General features: G+C 41.7%; 1 protein-coding gene across 5 annotated transcripts in view; it reads left to right on the top strand.

Annotated features, from left to right (window-relative positions):
* KLHL29 (kelch like family member 29) overlaps positions 1-16,048 on the top strand; it is a 917,635-nt gene that overhangs the window by 145,906 nt on the left and 755,681 nt on the right. For all 5 annotated transcript variants that reach the window (XM_056564303.1, XM_056564304.1, XM_056564322.1 and 2 more), the window contains one exon: positions 12,938-13,046. The gene's annotated coding sequence lies outside the window, so the exon portion shown is untranslated. The remainder of the gene's footprint in view (positions 1-12,937; positions 13,047-16,048) is intronic.

Here is a 16,048-nt window from a genome sequence, read left to right on the forward strand (position 1 = left end):
AGACCGATACTGTCAGATTACTCTGGATTAACAAGAAATCGTGTTGAAAGCCCAGCGGGCCGAAAATGTCCGACGAGCGTAACTCTACCCTTAATGGGGTGCTGGGAAAAAGACCGAAATAGAATGTAAGTCATATGGGTAGCTGTGCTGGTTAGCACAGTGTTTAACGTGTACCTGTAGTTAACAAAGACTTTTGATATAATGTAGATAATGCTATTATGTGTATATTTTTAATATACATTGATTACATTTTTTTAAATATTTTTGGGTGAAAAAATGCTTTCCCTGCAGCTATTCCCTGTGTGTCTCAATGAGAAGTCCAAATGCAGGAAGTGAGGGTGGGACAAGCAGAATCTTGGCTTGTCAATCATCCTGCTGCATATCATGGTATTATCCACATTATATAAAATGTTTTTGTTAACGACAAAATAACCATGGTGTGTCCAGCTAATGCAAAACTACAACTCTCAGCATGCCGGGTCAGCCTTTGTCTGTCCGGGCATGCTGGGAGTTGTAGTTTTCTAACCGCCGGGTCCCATTCCGAAGATCAGGGGGGGGGGGGGGGGGGGGTCCCCCTGCAATCAGCTACTTATTCCCTACTTAACTGGAGTTCGCTTTCAAATAAAATATACCATATAGGACAGTGGTCTGCAAACTGTGGACCTCCAGCTTTTGCAAAACTACAACTCCCAGCATTCCCGGACAGCCAACTGATATAGGACCAAAAAAGGGGTTTTATGAGGTTGTTGCATTGTCTGCTTTGTTCTTTGTGAACAGTATGTTTGTATTGTTCTTTTGTTTGATCATTTTTATTCATCTTTATTCTTCCTGTGTTTACTTTCAAGATAGAACAAGCAATATTTGTGTCTTTGTTTTTTTTTCTCTATTATTTAGAAGCGACAAAAAAAAAAAAAATCCTTTTTTCATCTCCGACTAGAATAAAACACGCACAGTACACGCACATGGGGTGTATAAGAGCATTCGACTCAAAATGACTAATCTAATTTATCTACTTGAGAATTCAGGCAGCTCTGTTATTCTAAACCCCGCAGCTGAACTCTGCCAACATGCTGTCCGAATGTCTCAAGTCTGCCAAAAACATGTCTAATCCCGAGATATCCCAATTATTACTCTGGATAGAAGCCTTAAAACTCATCTTAACCCCAAGTCAACAGCACAGCAAGCGCCAAACATCAGGTAGAGGAGGAATTTCGGATACCTACGCCATTACGCCGGCCGCATGTCTGGGAGTTGATGATTTTTTAGTAATAAACCTGGGGAGATTTGTTCTGTTATCAGCCTCGTATGTGATGTCTGGGCAGTGAAGGTCTCTAATAGTCAGTACATCTATAGTCGGAAAATTACGCTGTTCCGTCACTTTGGCTCGGTTCACACTACGTTTTCAGCATATGGTCACCGGATCCGGGCGCCGGACCCAGCCCGCATCTCATTCATTTGAATGAGCCGATCAGAGTCAGTAGCTCATTTTTGCCAGTTATCTGACCGTACCTAAAACCGCGGTAAACCATTCTGAAACATGTCTGATATTGTATGGCGTTAGGCTGGGTTCACACTATGTTTTGAGCATACGGTCACCGGATCCAGCCGGGGGGAGTGAAAACTGGGCACTCCCGCACCCCAGCCGGATCCAGTTACCATATGCTCAAAACGTAGTGTGAACCAATGAGACACTGCACTGATGTTTTTTGGGCAATTGAGAGAATATTTCTACCATGTTTCCCCAAAAATAAGACACTGTCTTATATTTATTTTTTCTCAAGTAGACACACTATGGCTTATTTTCAGGGGATGTCTTATTTTTATTAAGTTTGGTACTGTACAACAATACAACAATCTACATTTATTCAAATACTGAACTGGGTACAATCTGCACAGTGGAGCTGGGATGATTTCTCTGGGCTCAGTAGCAGACTGCTTTGTGAAGCTTTTCCCCTATCCCCTGGTGTTTGTGTGGGGTGAGAGAGACCCACAGACTGTTACTGGTTGGTGCTGGCTGAGATAGACCCACAGACTGTTACTGGTTGGTGCTGGCTGAGAGAGACCCCCAGACTGTTACTGGTTGGTGCTGGCTGAGAGAGACCCCCAGACTGTTACTGGTTGGTGCTGGCTGAGAGAGACCCACAGACTGTTACTGGTTGGTGCTGGCTGAGAGAGACCCACAGACTGTTACTGGTTGGTGCTGGCTGAGAGAGACCCACAGACTGTTACTGGTTGGTGCTGGCTGAGAGAGACCCACAGACTGTTACTGGTTGGTGCTGGCTGAGAGAGACCCACAGACTGGTTGGTGCTGGCTGAGAGAGACCCACAGACTGTTACTGGTTGGTGCTGGCTGAGAGAGACCCACAGACTGTTACTGGTTGGTGCTGGCTGAGAGAGACCCACAGACTGTTACTGGTTGGTGCTGGCTGAGAGAGACCCACAGACTGTTACTGGTTGGTGCTGGCTGAGAGAGACCCACAGACTGTTACTGGTTGGTGCTGGCTGAGAGAGACCCACAGACTGTTACTGGTTGGTGCTGGCTGAGAGAGACCCACAGACTGTTACTGGTTGGTGCTGGCTGAGAGAGACCCACAGACTGTTACTGGTTGGTGCTGGCTGAGAGAGACCCACAGACTGTTACTGGTTGGTGCTGGCTGAGAGAAACCCACAGACTGTTACTGGTTGGTGCTGGCTGAGAGAGACCCACAGACTGTTACTGGTTGGTGCTGTCTGAGAGAGACCCACAGACTGTTACTGGTTGGTGCTGTCTGAGAGAGACCCACAGACTGTTACTGGTTGGTGCTGGCTGAGAGAGACCCACAGAATGTTACTGGTTGGTGCTGGCTGAGAGAGACCCACAGACTGTTACTGGTTGGTGCTGTCTGAGAGAGACCCACAGACTTTTACTGGTCGGTGCTGTCTGAGAGAGACCCACAGACTGTTACTGGTTGGTGCTGGCTGAGAGAGACCCACAGACTGTTACTGGTTGGTGCTGGCTGAGAGAGACCCACAGACTGTTACTGGTTGGTGCTGTCTGAGAGAGACCAACAGACTGTTACTGGTTGGTGCTGGCTGAGAGAGACCCACAGACTGTTACTGGTTGGTGCTGGCTGAGAGAGACCCACAGACTGTTACTGGTTGGTGCTGGCTGAGAGAGACCCACAGACTGTTACTGGTTGGTGCTGGCTGAGAGAGACCCACAGACTGTTACTGGTTGGTGCTGGGTGAGAGAGACCCACAGACTGTTACTGGTTGGTGCTGGGTGAGAGAGACCCACAGACTGTTACTGGTTGGTGCTGGCTGAGAGAGACCCACAGACTGTTACTGGTTGGTGCTGGCTGAGAGAGACCCACAGACTGTTACTGGTTGGTGCTGGCTGAGAGAGACCCACAGACTGTTACTGGTTGGTGCTGTCTGAGAGAGACCCACAGACTGTTACTGGTTGGTGCTGGCTGAGAGAGACCCACAGAATGTTACTGGTTGGTGCTGGCTGAGAGAGACCCACAGACTGTTACTGGTTGGTGCTGTCTGAGAGAGACCCACAGACTTTTACTGGTTGGTGCTGTCTGAGAGAGACCCACAGACTGTTACTGGTTGGTGCTGGCTGAGAGAGACCCACAGACTGTTACTGGTTGGTGCTGGCTGAGAGAGACCCACAGACTGTTACTGGTTGGTGCTGTCTGAGAGAGACCAACAGACTGTTACTGGTTGGTGCTGTCTGAGAGAGACCCACAGACTGTTACTGGTTGGTGCTGGCTGAGAGAGACCCACAGACTGTTACTGGTTGGTGCTGGGTGAGAGAGACCCACAGACTGTTACTGGTTGGTGCTGGGTGAGAGAGACCCACAGACTGTTACTGGTTGGTGCTGGGTGAGAGAGACCCACAGACTGTTACTGGTTGGTGCTGGCTGAGAGAGACCCACAGACTGTTACTGGTTGGTGCTGGCTGAGAGAGACCCACAGACTGTTACTGGTTGGTGCTGGCTGAGAGAGACCCACAGTGCTGAGTAAAACGGCTTTTGCTTTCACTTTCTGTCTCCCTCTATGACTGATTCGTACCAACCTCTAATTTGCAAACAACACATATGCTGGCCTATAAAAACATACAGAAACATTTATAAAAGACAAGAGCAAGCTAGCAGCAGGCCTAGAGTTACAAACTGGCTACACCAACAAACATGAAAGCACAGACAGCCCAAAAATGAATCAATATACCCAGCATCTGCACAAAAATGAATGACTTCTTCAATAAGCTTGGTGTGGCAAAGGCCACGCCAACAGCCAGATACAACTAAAACCCGGCATATAGTAATTCCTCTGATTAATCCAAAACTTTCTGCCAGCACCTACTAAAATAAAAACAAAATCCAGGAGATAAAAACATGGCAGTTTTCGTCCTTCAATGCTTAACACTTAAAATACTCAAAGACGAGAAAGAGTGAGTTCTCTCTTTTTGTTTGAAGGTGAGGACTCTCTGGTTGACTGATGGCAAAGAAATGAGATAATATTAATGACATTTAGACAGCTATCTCTCTTTGAAGCTGAAGAGTGAAGAAATTGGACACAGAGGTCTGAAAGAAAAATAGAGAAGTATTAGGTTATGTTCACACGGTGGAAATGTTCAAGCGGAATTACGCCGGAATATTCTGCGTGGACATTCTGCTGCAGCAGAGTCCCATTGATTTCAACAGGCTCCTGCTGCACTGTCCACACAGTGGAATTTCCAAGACAGATGTTTGCGCCACGGAAATCCTGATTCTGCAGAAAGAATAGACTTGTCTTTTCTTTTTGCGAATTTTGCAGTGCATTTTTGGAAAAACATTGCCGTCTATGAGAAAAAAGAATTCCGAGTGGTCCTAGTGCCTGCTAGATTATTAAAATGTGCAGAATGTCCACACGGAAAATGCTGTCTACGCTGACCTAGCTAAGTGATTTTTTACCTTATCAGTTGACAAAACCATCCAGTGAAGGCTTTGATCCCTGTTGACTCAAACATGTGTCTGGTGGACACGACTTAGATGGTGCGCAGTTGCGCTCCCTGAGTACAATATTGGGTGAGAAGAGACGATAACCATAGTGTTACCTGTTGACGTACTTCATTATTTTGAAATCAATGTTTTTTCATTAGTGCAACAAAGACAAACGATGGCAGCTGCCCGCTCTCCTGTGCAGAGAGCATCGTGGTCCTAGCGCAGAGCTGTGTTCTCTCTGTTCTCTGCACCTCAATAGAACCTCAAGGATTCATTAGTTCTTTCATTTTTCTCTCCACTTTGCTTGAATGTTTTTTGTTCTTGAGATTTTTAAAAGCCCACAAGCAACATGGCTGAATGCTGGTTCATTTAGAGCCTGGCATAAAGCGGCATTGAGTCATGTTCTCAGCATTGGTACTCAAATTATTTTTATTTTTTTATGTAACCTAATTACAAATACAAATAAAAAATATTAGATTTTTTATCCTATTCATACAGCCTTGTTAGTTGTTGAAAGGAAAATGTACTTAACGAAAAATTGTTAATCCTGAAGAGGAGAAATGTAGCAAAATATATTATATTGATATACTGTGTTCAGAATTCAGCTGTTTTTCTGTTAAAAACAGGCTGCATATTTGACAAGTGGTGGTTGAGCCTGCTCCATGCCCTTCCTTACAGTCTCTATGGGACTAACCGAGATAGCTTAGTTAGAAATAGATAAAAGCCGTCCTGCTCACCTTTCCATGTATTCTTGTAGCACACGCTCCATCGCGGATCCCGTTCCAGCTTTGAACATGTTGCAATACATGAAAAAAACGTTATTAAAAATAAATAAATATATATATATATATATATATATATATATATATATACATACAGTGGTCCCTCAAGTTACAATATTAATTGGTTCTGGGACGACCATTGTATGTTGGAACCATCGTATGTTGAGACCATAACTCTATGGAAACCTGGTAATTGGTTCTGAAGCCACCAAAATGTCATCCAAAAAATAGGAAAAAGTAAGGATTAAAGAAAAATAAGTAGATAACAAATATAGATGAAGCAATTCCTTACATATAAAAGTCTGAAAGAGCTGCTGGGTGCTGTAAATCACTGTCTATTTCAGTGTTTCCCAAAGAGGTTGCCTCCAGCTGTTGCAAACTACAACTCCCAGCATGCCCGGACAGCCAAAGGCTGTCCGGGTATGCTGGGAGTTGTAGTTTTGCAACAGCTGGAGGCAACCTCTTTGGGAAACACTGGTCTATGTAGAGGACAGACGCTTCTTCAGGGTCCTGTACAGAACACGCAATGTCCTAAAAAAAGGAAAATGGAGCCACCCCCACCTGATGCCCAAAGGAGCCGCCAACCCTGGCATAGGTAAAGAGTAGTAGAGAACATGTAATACCTCCCTGTACTGTAGGGGGCGCTACCAGACACCAGTCAGTGCATGCACTTTAGGAATACAGGGGTTTTACCAGTGAAATATCCATTCTGATTGGTCAGTTCTTCCGGCCATTGACATGTTTTGCAGATCTGGACTGTCTTTACATTGTATGTTGAGTCTGGTTTCAAGTTACAATGGTCCAGAAAAGACGATTGTATGTTGAAACTATTGTATGTTGAGGCCATTGTAAGTTGAGGGATCACTGTATATTCTTTTATTTATTAAGTGGCGGGCATTAAAGGGATACTCCGGTGCAAAACAAGTGGAGAACAAATGTTGCAAATCAACTTGATCCAGAATGTTATACAGATGTGTAAATCACTTCTATTTAAAAATGTTAACCCTTCCAGTATTTATCAGCTGCTGTATGCTCCAGAGGAAGTTGTGTAGTTCTTTCCGGTCTGACCACTGTGCTCTCTGCTGACACCTTTCCGACTGGACACTGTCACTTTATCCAGGAGATTGTGTATTTTAACCCCTGATACCACGCTAATTTGTGCCTCTCAATGTCTGGACTTCCCAACCTTGCTTTAAAAGAAAAAGGGAAAGGCGCTCCTTGTGGAGTAACGTAGATGGTAAGGGTAGACAATTGGGTAGAATCAATACCGCTTACCAGATCAGCCGTCCTGCTCACCTTTCCATGTATTCTTGTAGCACACGCTCCATCGCGGATCCCGTTCTAGCTTTGAACATGTAGCAATACATGAAAAAACGTTATTAAAAAAAATATATATTCTTTTTTATATTAAGTGGTAGGCATTAAAGGGATACTCCGGTGCAAAACAAGTGGAGAACAAATGCTGCAAATCAACTTGAACCAGAATGTTATACAGATTCGTAAATCACTTCTATTTAAAAAAAAATCTTAATCCTTCCAGTACTTATCAGCTGCTGTATGCTCCAGAGGAAGTTGTGTAGTTCCTTCCAGTCTGACCACTGTGCTCTCTGCTGACACCTTTCCGACTGGACACTGTCACTTTATCCAGGAGATTGTGTATTTTAACCCCTGATACCATGCTAATTTGTGCCTTTCAATGTCTGGACTTCCCAACCTTGCTTTAAAAGAAAAAGGGAAAGGCGCTCCTTGTGGAGTAACGTAGATGGTAAGGGTAGACAATTGGGTAGAATCAATACCGCTTACCAGATCAGGTTGTGCAACTACATACACAACAATGGGAAAGGTGTGTAGTAAAATAAATTCCGTGTACAGCCTTCCTGAGCACATGTAGAATATAATCAAAAGGAAGCTTCGTTTGGAGCAGGATAGTGGCGCTGAGCGGAACAGAGGATCAAGATGCCAGGATAAAATCCATCTGGTTTATTTCCAATAATGCAACGCGTTTCGCTGCGCATGCGCAGCGAAACGCGTTGCATTATTGGAAATAAACCAGATGGATTTTATCCTGGCTTCTTGATCCTCTGTTCCGCTCAGCGCCACTATCCTGCTCCAAACGAAGCTTCCTTTTGATTATACAACCTTGCGTTAGTCCTTTCTTGGTTATACTATTCCCAATATGTTTGTATAAAATATCCTGTAAAAAAAACAAAAACAGTAGAGCAACTCATAAAGCAATAAGCCCGTCCAAGGTTAGGGAGTCGGCAATGTAGGATATCCCATCCGGGGGGTGGCTCACCTTATTTTGTTATGTATGAGCCACAACAACTTTGCAGGGTTTCGTATGGTTAATAATAGACCATGTGATACTGCCTCCAGGTATCTGACAGAATTTCACAAGGCCGCCGATATGCAGTATATGTTTTGGGTCCCAGTGGTTTGCGCCAATCATCCAAATTTTTTCTCCATCTGGGACCCAATACATTATGGGGGAGATTTATCAAAACCTGTCCAGGGGAAAAGTTGCTGAGTTGCCCATAGCGACCAATCAGATCGCTTCTTTCATTTTTAACAAGGCCGCTGCAAAATGAAAGCAATAGCCTGATTGGTTGCTATGGGCAACTGGGCAACTTTTCTCCTATCTCCCCCTGTGTTTGTATAGACTTTGTATAGGCTTTTTATTTCTTATAACAACCATATTTTTGAACCCATCTGCTAACCATTGGAGGAGCCAGAGGAGGGCTCTAGGGGGTGCAAACCAGTTCTTAGGTACCATAGAAATCAGATTATAGGTACATGTAGAACTAATGATTTACGTGCTACAAGCTTCTTCAGGAGCCACCAGATTTCCAAAAAATCCCCTTAGCAACCAGTTATCTCAGGGCTGGACCTCATTGAAAACCCTTGTAAATTCTTCCTCATTTACAGTCTATTACAGAATGCCATCTAGACAAGCTTCGCTCTCACAAATCTCTTAGAGCGTCTTCTATTGCTCTCTCATTAATAGTCCCGATCAATACTCCCACTTTCATCCTCGAGAAGGTCACTAGAATATTCAACCTGTCCAATAAGAAAATGAAGCTTTCTTTTATCATTACCTGTGTCAGGGCCATTAGCCCTCAGCTGTTCCTGAAGGAATTCCTGTCCATTACCTTATGGCATGTTTAAAAATAGGCTTTTAGGGTTTGTTTGTTTTATATAAACCTCCACGTTCACAACAACATCGGGCGCCAGGAGCACAGGATCTCCGCCATGTAATGACGGGCTAGTGCACTCTTTGCCCCAATGTTTCTGTAGAAATCATAAGCTTTTGGTTCACCATAGATTATAATTGAAGGCTTTCTGTGGCTAATGTACACTCCGCCGCATACATCTCATTAACTGTATTTATCGGAAATTACTGCTTTGCCAAATTGATATTGGCAGTCAAGTGGGTTCTTGAGAATGTTTTCTTCCAGACTTCCATGCCCAAGCGAAGGCAGCCTACCACGTGCTTGCATTTCCAGGCACTAAGTAGAATAAACATGTGTACAGCTTTAACTTACTTAGCATAGAGATTGAGGTCTGTCGTGCGCCATGTACGCTTGTAGCTATTCCTGGAAGACATAGATATATAGTACAAAAGACCATATTGTTGCATCCGTAAGTCATGTTTTGCTCCATGCTATTAGGACAATCTATTGGGCTTCCTTGTGTATTCATTTACCTCTGTAACCTCTGTTCCTTTTCTTCCGCGCGTTTTGCTCGGCCGTACCTTCTGATCCCGGAAAATTGTCAAATTTAAATTCATTATTTGAGTCTCCATTCTATGTGGAGCACAAAGGGGAGGATGGGTGTGCTGCTCCTGCTGCTGTCTTCCCCGTTCGTTCATGACGGATGATAAAATTCATTGCAATGAAAAGGGGTTTATTGAAAAGAGCATGGAACGCTGCCGGCTGCAAAATGAGCGCGGTCTTTTATTATTTACACACTAAATACAAAATTTAACACTGAGCAGGACATAATGTTCCGTTTTACAGCCCAAATGTCTGGCTGTGTATTTTCAGGGCTCAAAAAACGGAATTTGATGTCTTTAGTGATATTGTAGAACATGATAACCATGTATTAAACAGGTAAGAGGTTGTCAGTGGCCTTCCCCAATGCCTAGACCCAGTCATACTAAATGATAATATAAGTAAACTACAATAATAATAATAATAATAATGATAATAATATATTACTACTTAAAAAAAAAAAAAAAAATGTCATTATTATTTTTACCAATGTAACATTGTTACATCCCTTTTACATCTTTTATTATACTATCTTGAGGTTCGCCAAGAGACAAATCTGTTCTACCTCATCTGGGGGGGAGGGGGTCTCAATTTCAACACCTCCACTAAACATCTTATTAAAGGGGCACACTGCCGAACACTAAGTAGGAGCTGTACCTGGTATTGTAGCTGTCCCTATGAAGTGAATGCAATACCAGGTAGGGTCAGTATCTAGTGTATGTAGGAAATGATGAAGCACAGAACTTGCATGCTGTGAAGTGGGCTATTGTTAAAGTTGGATATTGATATCTGAAGGATAGGCATTAGCAAAAAAAATCCTGGAGAACCCCTTTAAAGGGGTATTCCAGGAAAAAAACTTTTTTTTTATATATCAACTGGCTCTAGAAAGTTAAACAGATTTGTAAATTACTTCTATTGAAAAATCTTAATCCTTTCAGTACTTATGAGCTTCTGAAGTTAAGGTTGTTCTTTTCTGTCTAAGTGCTCTCTTATGTCTCGGGAAACGCCCAGTTTAGATGAGGTTTGCTACAGGGATTTGCTTCTAAACTGGGCGTTTCCCGAGACACGTGTCATCAGAGAGCACTTAGACAGAAAAGAACAGCCTTAACTTCAGAAGTTCATAAGTACTGAAAGGATTAAGATTTTTTTAATAGAAGTAATTTACAAATCTGTTTAACTTTATAGAGCCAGTTGATATATAAAAAAAAGTTTTTTCCTGGATAACTCCTTTAATTTAGATAATTCTGTATGAGCACATTGCAGTGATAGTCTGTCGTATGGATAGTTTGGATACCATGATTATTTTTCTTATATTTTGGATGGATTGAGCTATAATAAACTAGCAGAACATCAGTAAACCAGTGGGAATACTGTGCTTCCTACACAGCCGCGATAAGGAGGGACGTGCTCGGGATTATTTGTTTTGGCTGTGCTAAAGCTCCTTTGTCTTTTATCTCTAAATACTAAATAATATTAGTTGCAGACAGACTATAAACAAGTGTCCAAGTGCGGTACACTAAAAATAAAATGCCGCTCGGCGCCTGTGACACTAATCTCTTGTTAAAGTGCAATAAACACTGCGGCCGCTCATCCACCAGGCCGACCCTATCAGAGTCTATTAAAAAATGTCTGATTATTAATGTATTATGAATGAAACGGTTGCATGATATACAGCTACCGGGGTTTACCCAACATGCAAGGTTATCCTTATAATTAGCTGATTGGTAGGGATTTGCATGCAGAGACCCCCAGCAATCCCAAGAATGGAGAAATTGTCCCCCAAATTAATGGGGCTGCAGCGGATTCCCTTCTTTCCCCATGGAGCTTTCAAACATTACCAGCTCAGCAACAGTTTTTCTCCTTATCTAGGATCGGTGGGGGTCCTAGTGGCCCTGTGAATATGCAATAATCCCTGTAAAGGGGGTGTCCTTGGTTAGAAAAACATGGCTACATTCGTCTTAATTCAGTTTAGTTCCATTAAAGGGACTGGGACAAAGCCACAACACCTAAAGCTACCTACCGCCAGGTGTTGCGCTGTTTTAGTAAGACAGTGGTCATGTTTTCCAAGTTTGGACAACCCCTTTATGGTAATAGAGCTCAATTGTTAAAGCAGGGGGTAGAAATAAAGAGCATTGCCGCCAAGTGGCCCTAATGAGCAACCCTTCTGAGAAGCAAGTGGGGAAGATCATGACCATAAAATACATTGGACCATACACATTTAAACCGTACAAGAGCTCTCGAATTTTGGCACAAAAGGGGGTTTCTGTAATATTCCCAAATAGAACAGTTGGGTTGGTTTTTCCCCTATTAAGAATTGCTTAACATTTTTTTTTTTTTATTAGTTATCTTGGTTTTTAAGAAAACTGGGTGACACCAACATTGCCACCAACTGAGAGCCCACAAGGTGGTTATTGAATTATACCAGATGTGTCAATAGCAATCAAGGCTTCTTAGTCATGTGCTGACACCATACATTTTATGTTTTATTGTGTAACAAGCAGTTTTAAACGTTAATATTGATAGCCTGTCTTTAGGATAGGCATCCATTTCAGATCGGTGGTGGTGTGACTCTTGGCACTCACTTGGCTAAAGGACCCATGACACTTTATCAAGTACTGCAGCCTCTTTATTGTATAACAAGCCATCCACTTTTTAGTGGCAGTACCTGGTATTGCAGCTATCTGCATCTTAGTCCCTTTAATCCACTGATCAATGTGGGTGCCAGTTCAATAATAAAATAAGGGATTTTTTATTTTTTTTATTTTTTTAAATATTAGCACCAAGTCTTCCCTCGGATTGTGTATGATACTTCACTTAGGCTCTCTTCATTTCAATAGAACTGAGCTGCAATACCACACACAAACTGAGGACAAAAGTGGCGCTGTTTTTACCTTTGAAGGTAGGTTTTCAGTACTTGTAGAGAGCATAGTAACACTGGTGGGATGTAATATAACTGAGAAATGGAAAAGCAAAGATGGATGTCCAGCGCAGATCCCATAAAACGTAGCTTTTATTGTATATAAATCAACAGGTAATTCGTTTTGGTCCAACAGGGGACCTTCTGAAACGCGTCTCTACACTATCTATGTACCTGTCGATTTATATACAATAAAAGCTACGTTTTATGGGAGCTGCGCTGGACATCCATCTTTGCTTTTCCATATACCTCACTGTGTTCCACACCGGTCCGGACGCGCAGTGACACGGAGGGGAGCTGGACTCTTTGCATGCTACTTCTATAACTGAGAAATTATTGAAGAAAGATTTTTTACTGTTGTTTCCATTTTATCTCGGCTTCCATCATCCTGTCAGATTCTGATATATGTGAAATGCGCATTATTTTACAATCCCCCCCAGTATGCCTTGCTGTCAGGGTATAGATACTTATATTCCTTTCTTATCTCCTTCTTCTTAGAGACCAGAAGATCTGCACATTAATACATTGGAATCACAGCAATAAGGACATATAGGGGAACTCTCCATCCTGGATATCGTTAGGTTCTCTTCTTGGACAGATATAGAAGGTAATGAGAAGATTTATGTTTGTTTTTGACTATGACATTGTTATGGAATTATGGGGATGTGTCTTTTATTATAGTATCAATGCACTGGTCAAGACCAGTATATGGAGGGTTAATCCAATCACTTTTTCCAATAGATCACCCCTTGGGGCAATCCAATAGTACCCTAATTTCCCATATACCCACTAAAATATTTAACCTTTATTGTTAATTAAATCAAAAATATCCACACATTTAAAAAGTATCAGAGCAGTACTCCCTGGTTTGAATCCAAACACTGTAGATATCTCCACTGAGACTAATATTGCTATCTATCGCTGAGTGTGCCTGCAGCTCACACTCCGCTTCCTCCGGAGACTGCTCTGATTTGCTTAAAAACACCCTACTCAGCCCCCCCCCCCCTCGACATGTTTCGCCCCATACCTCTTGACAAAGCTACATAGTAGCGAAACATGTCGGGGGGGGGGCTGAGTAGGGTGTTTTTAAGCAAATCAGAGCAGTCTCCGGAGGAAGCGGAGTGTTAGCTGCAGGCACACTCAGCGATAGATAGCAATATTAGTCTCAGTGGAGATATCTACAGTGTTTGGATTCAAACCAGGGAGTACTGCTCTGATACTTTTTAAATGTGTGGATATTTTTGATTTTATTATAGTATAACATTTTTTATATATCATATTGTATAATATATCATACTGTAATCATAAAGTAACCCTCTGCTTTGACCCCCAGTGATCATTTGAGATCTGTAAGGAAACTTGGGAGTAAGTATTTACTTTCCCTGCAGTGCCCCCACAGGACAATTTATGCATTACACACTGTCCACTCTGAGCAGTGTATTTTAGATAATGAAACATGAATCATTGCTATCATCTTGAAACATATATCAAAAAACCATTCTCCTTTATAGTAACACTTTACATAATATAGCAAAAGAAAAAGTCCAAGACATAGGATGTTTGAATAAAAGTGTTTTTTTATTTTTTATTTTGACTGGACAATCCCTTAAAAAAATTCCAATAAAACTCACTCCTAAAAACGATACTTTGGGTGGATTTACAGCATGGTTTCAAGACTGTTATATGGGTTGTATAATACTATACGTATATGGGTTGTATAATACTATACTTCCTGAAAGTCTCATGTTTACAGGGACTGTCCCAAGAACAGGACAGAATGAAGACGGGACATATGTATGTTTTTATTATATAAAAATAAATAGATAAAATTAAGTAAAAAAGTTCCTCAGGGGCAGTGCTTAAATGGCATGTGATTTCAGATAAGAATTAATATTAACATTTATATTAACACTTTACATAGAATAGAATGCCTACAGCATTAGGAAACCTATAGTAAAAAATAAAAATAAAAAAATAAACATTTTTTGCTCTATTATTTTTTTTTATTATTATTATTATTTATTTATTTTTTTACAAAAGTAGACCAGTTTTTTATTTGGGTTGTCTCTGGTATTGCAGCACAACTTCCATTCAAATTAATGGGTTTGAGTTGCAATACCAGACATAGCCCATGGAGCCCATGGCCCAATCAGAGGCACCATGGTTGGAAAACACTGATCTATTGTATTGTATCTTGTTGCCTCCATGGTTGAAGGTTATCATATATTTTAGGTTCATTGACCATTTAAAGGGGTACTCTCTGGTGGAAAACAAATGTTTTCAAATCAACTGGTGCCAGAAAGTTAAACAGATTTGTAAATGACTTCTATTTTAAAATCTTAATCCTTCCAGTACTTTTCAGCTGCTGTATGCTACAGAGAAAGTTGTGAAGTTCTTTCTTGTCTGACCACAGGGCTCTCTGCTGACACTTCTGTCTGTGTCAGGAACTGTCCAGAGTAGGAGAGGTTTGCTATGGGGATTTGCTCCTACTCTGGACAGTTCCTGATACGGACAGAGGTGTTAGCAGAGAGCACTGTGGTCAAACTGGCAAGAACTACACAACTTCTTCTGTCGTATACAGCAGCCAATAAGTACGGAAGGATTAATATTTTTATGTAGAAGTAATCTACAAATCTGTTTAACTTTCTGGCACCAGTTGATATGAAAACACTTCTTTTCCACCAGAGTACCCCTTTAATATTTCTAGGCAGCTTGTGCCTATATTCCATACCATTTAGTTTCCGCATGTATAGACACTTTTCTCGTCAAGGATCTGTATGGATTTCTTCCCCTGTGAATTCTTGAGTGCGATAAAGTGTTATGTGATACATTCGATCAATCGCATGTATTATAAAGTCAATTGGGCTTTTAGAGTCAAACACTTGAGGAATGGTTTCGAGATACTGCATTGAACCAAATGATTGAACTATTGGATTCCAGAGACGGTGGTGGAGCACGGAACACTTATCTACAGCTCTCAACCAGCCGAGGTTGTTGATCACTCAGCATCGGATGACTTTGTGTATTTGCTTCAATTGACTGTAATATAAATTCTAAGCGGCGTTGACCGAAACGCGGTGTAACAAGACGCTTCTAGGTTCCATATTCTCAAACAAGTAGTTAATTTTCTCTATTTGTAGCATAAAAAATGGCCTTATGTAAATGTATACTTTACAAAGCCCCCTAAGGCCTCGTTCACGTGGCAGAAAATTTGCGTAATGTCCACCCGAAAAAGACGGCAATGCATTTCTGAGCTGATTTCGACAAAAGAATCGACATGCCAAGTTTATCAGTGGAGACTGGAACCAGCATTTATGCGGCAGATGTTACTGTCATTGATAATGAAAGTAAAAGACTAAATATCAAGAATAATGGGAGAGATTTATCAAAACCTGTACAGAGCAAAAGTTGGCCAGTTGTCCATAGCAACCAATCAGATCACTTATTTCATTTATGAAAAGGCCTCTGACAAATAAAAGAAGCAATCTGATTGGTTGCTATGGGCAACTGGCCAACTTTTGCTCTGTTCAGGTTTTGATAAATCTCCCCCTATGTGTGTGTTGTTTTTGTTTCCATTGTTAATATACTGCCCTCCTCTTCCCTATAAAG

Source organism: Hyla sarda, chromosome 3, assembly GCF_029499605.1.
Source record: "Hyla sarda isolate aHylSar1 chromosome 3, aHylSar1.hap1, whole genome shotgun sequence".
Taxonomy (NCBI): Eukaryota; Metazoa; Chordata; class Amphibia; order Anura; family Hylidae; genus Hyla; species Hyla sarda.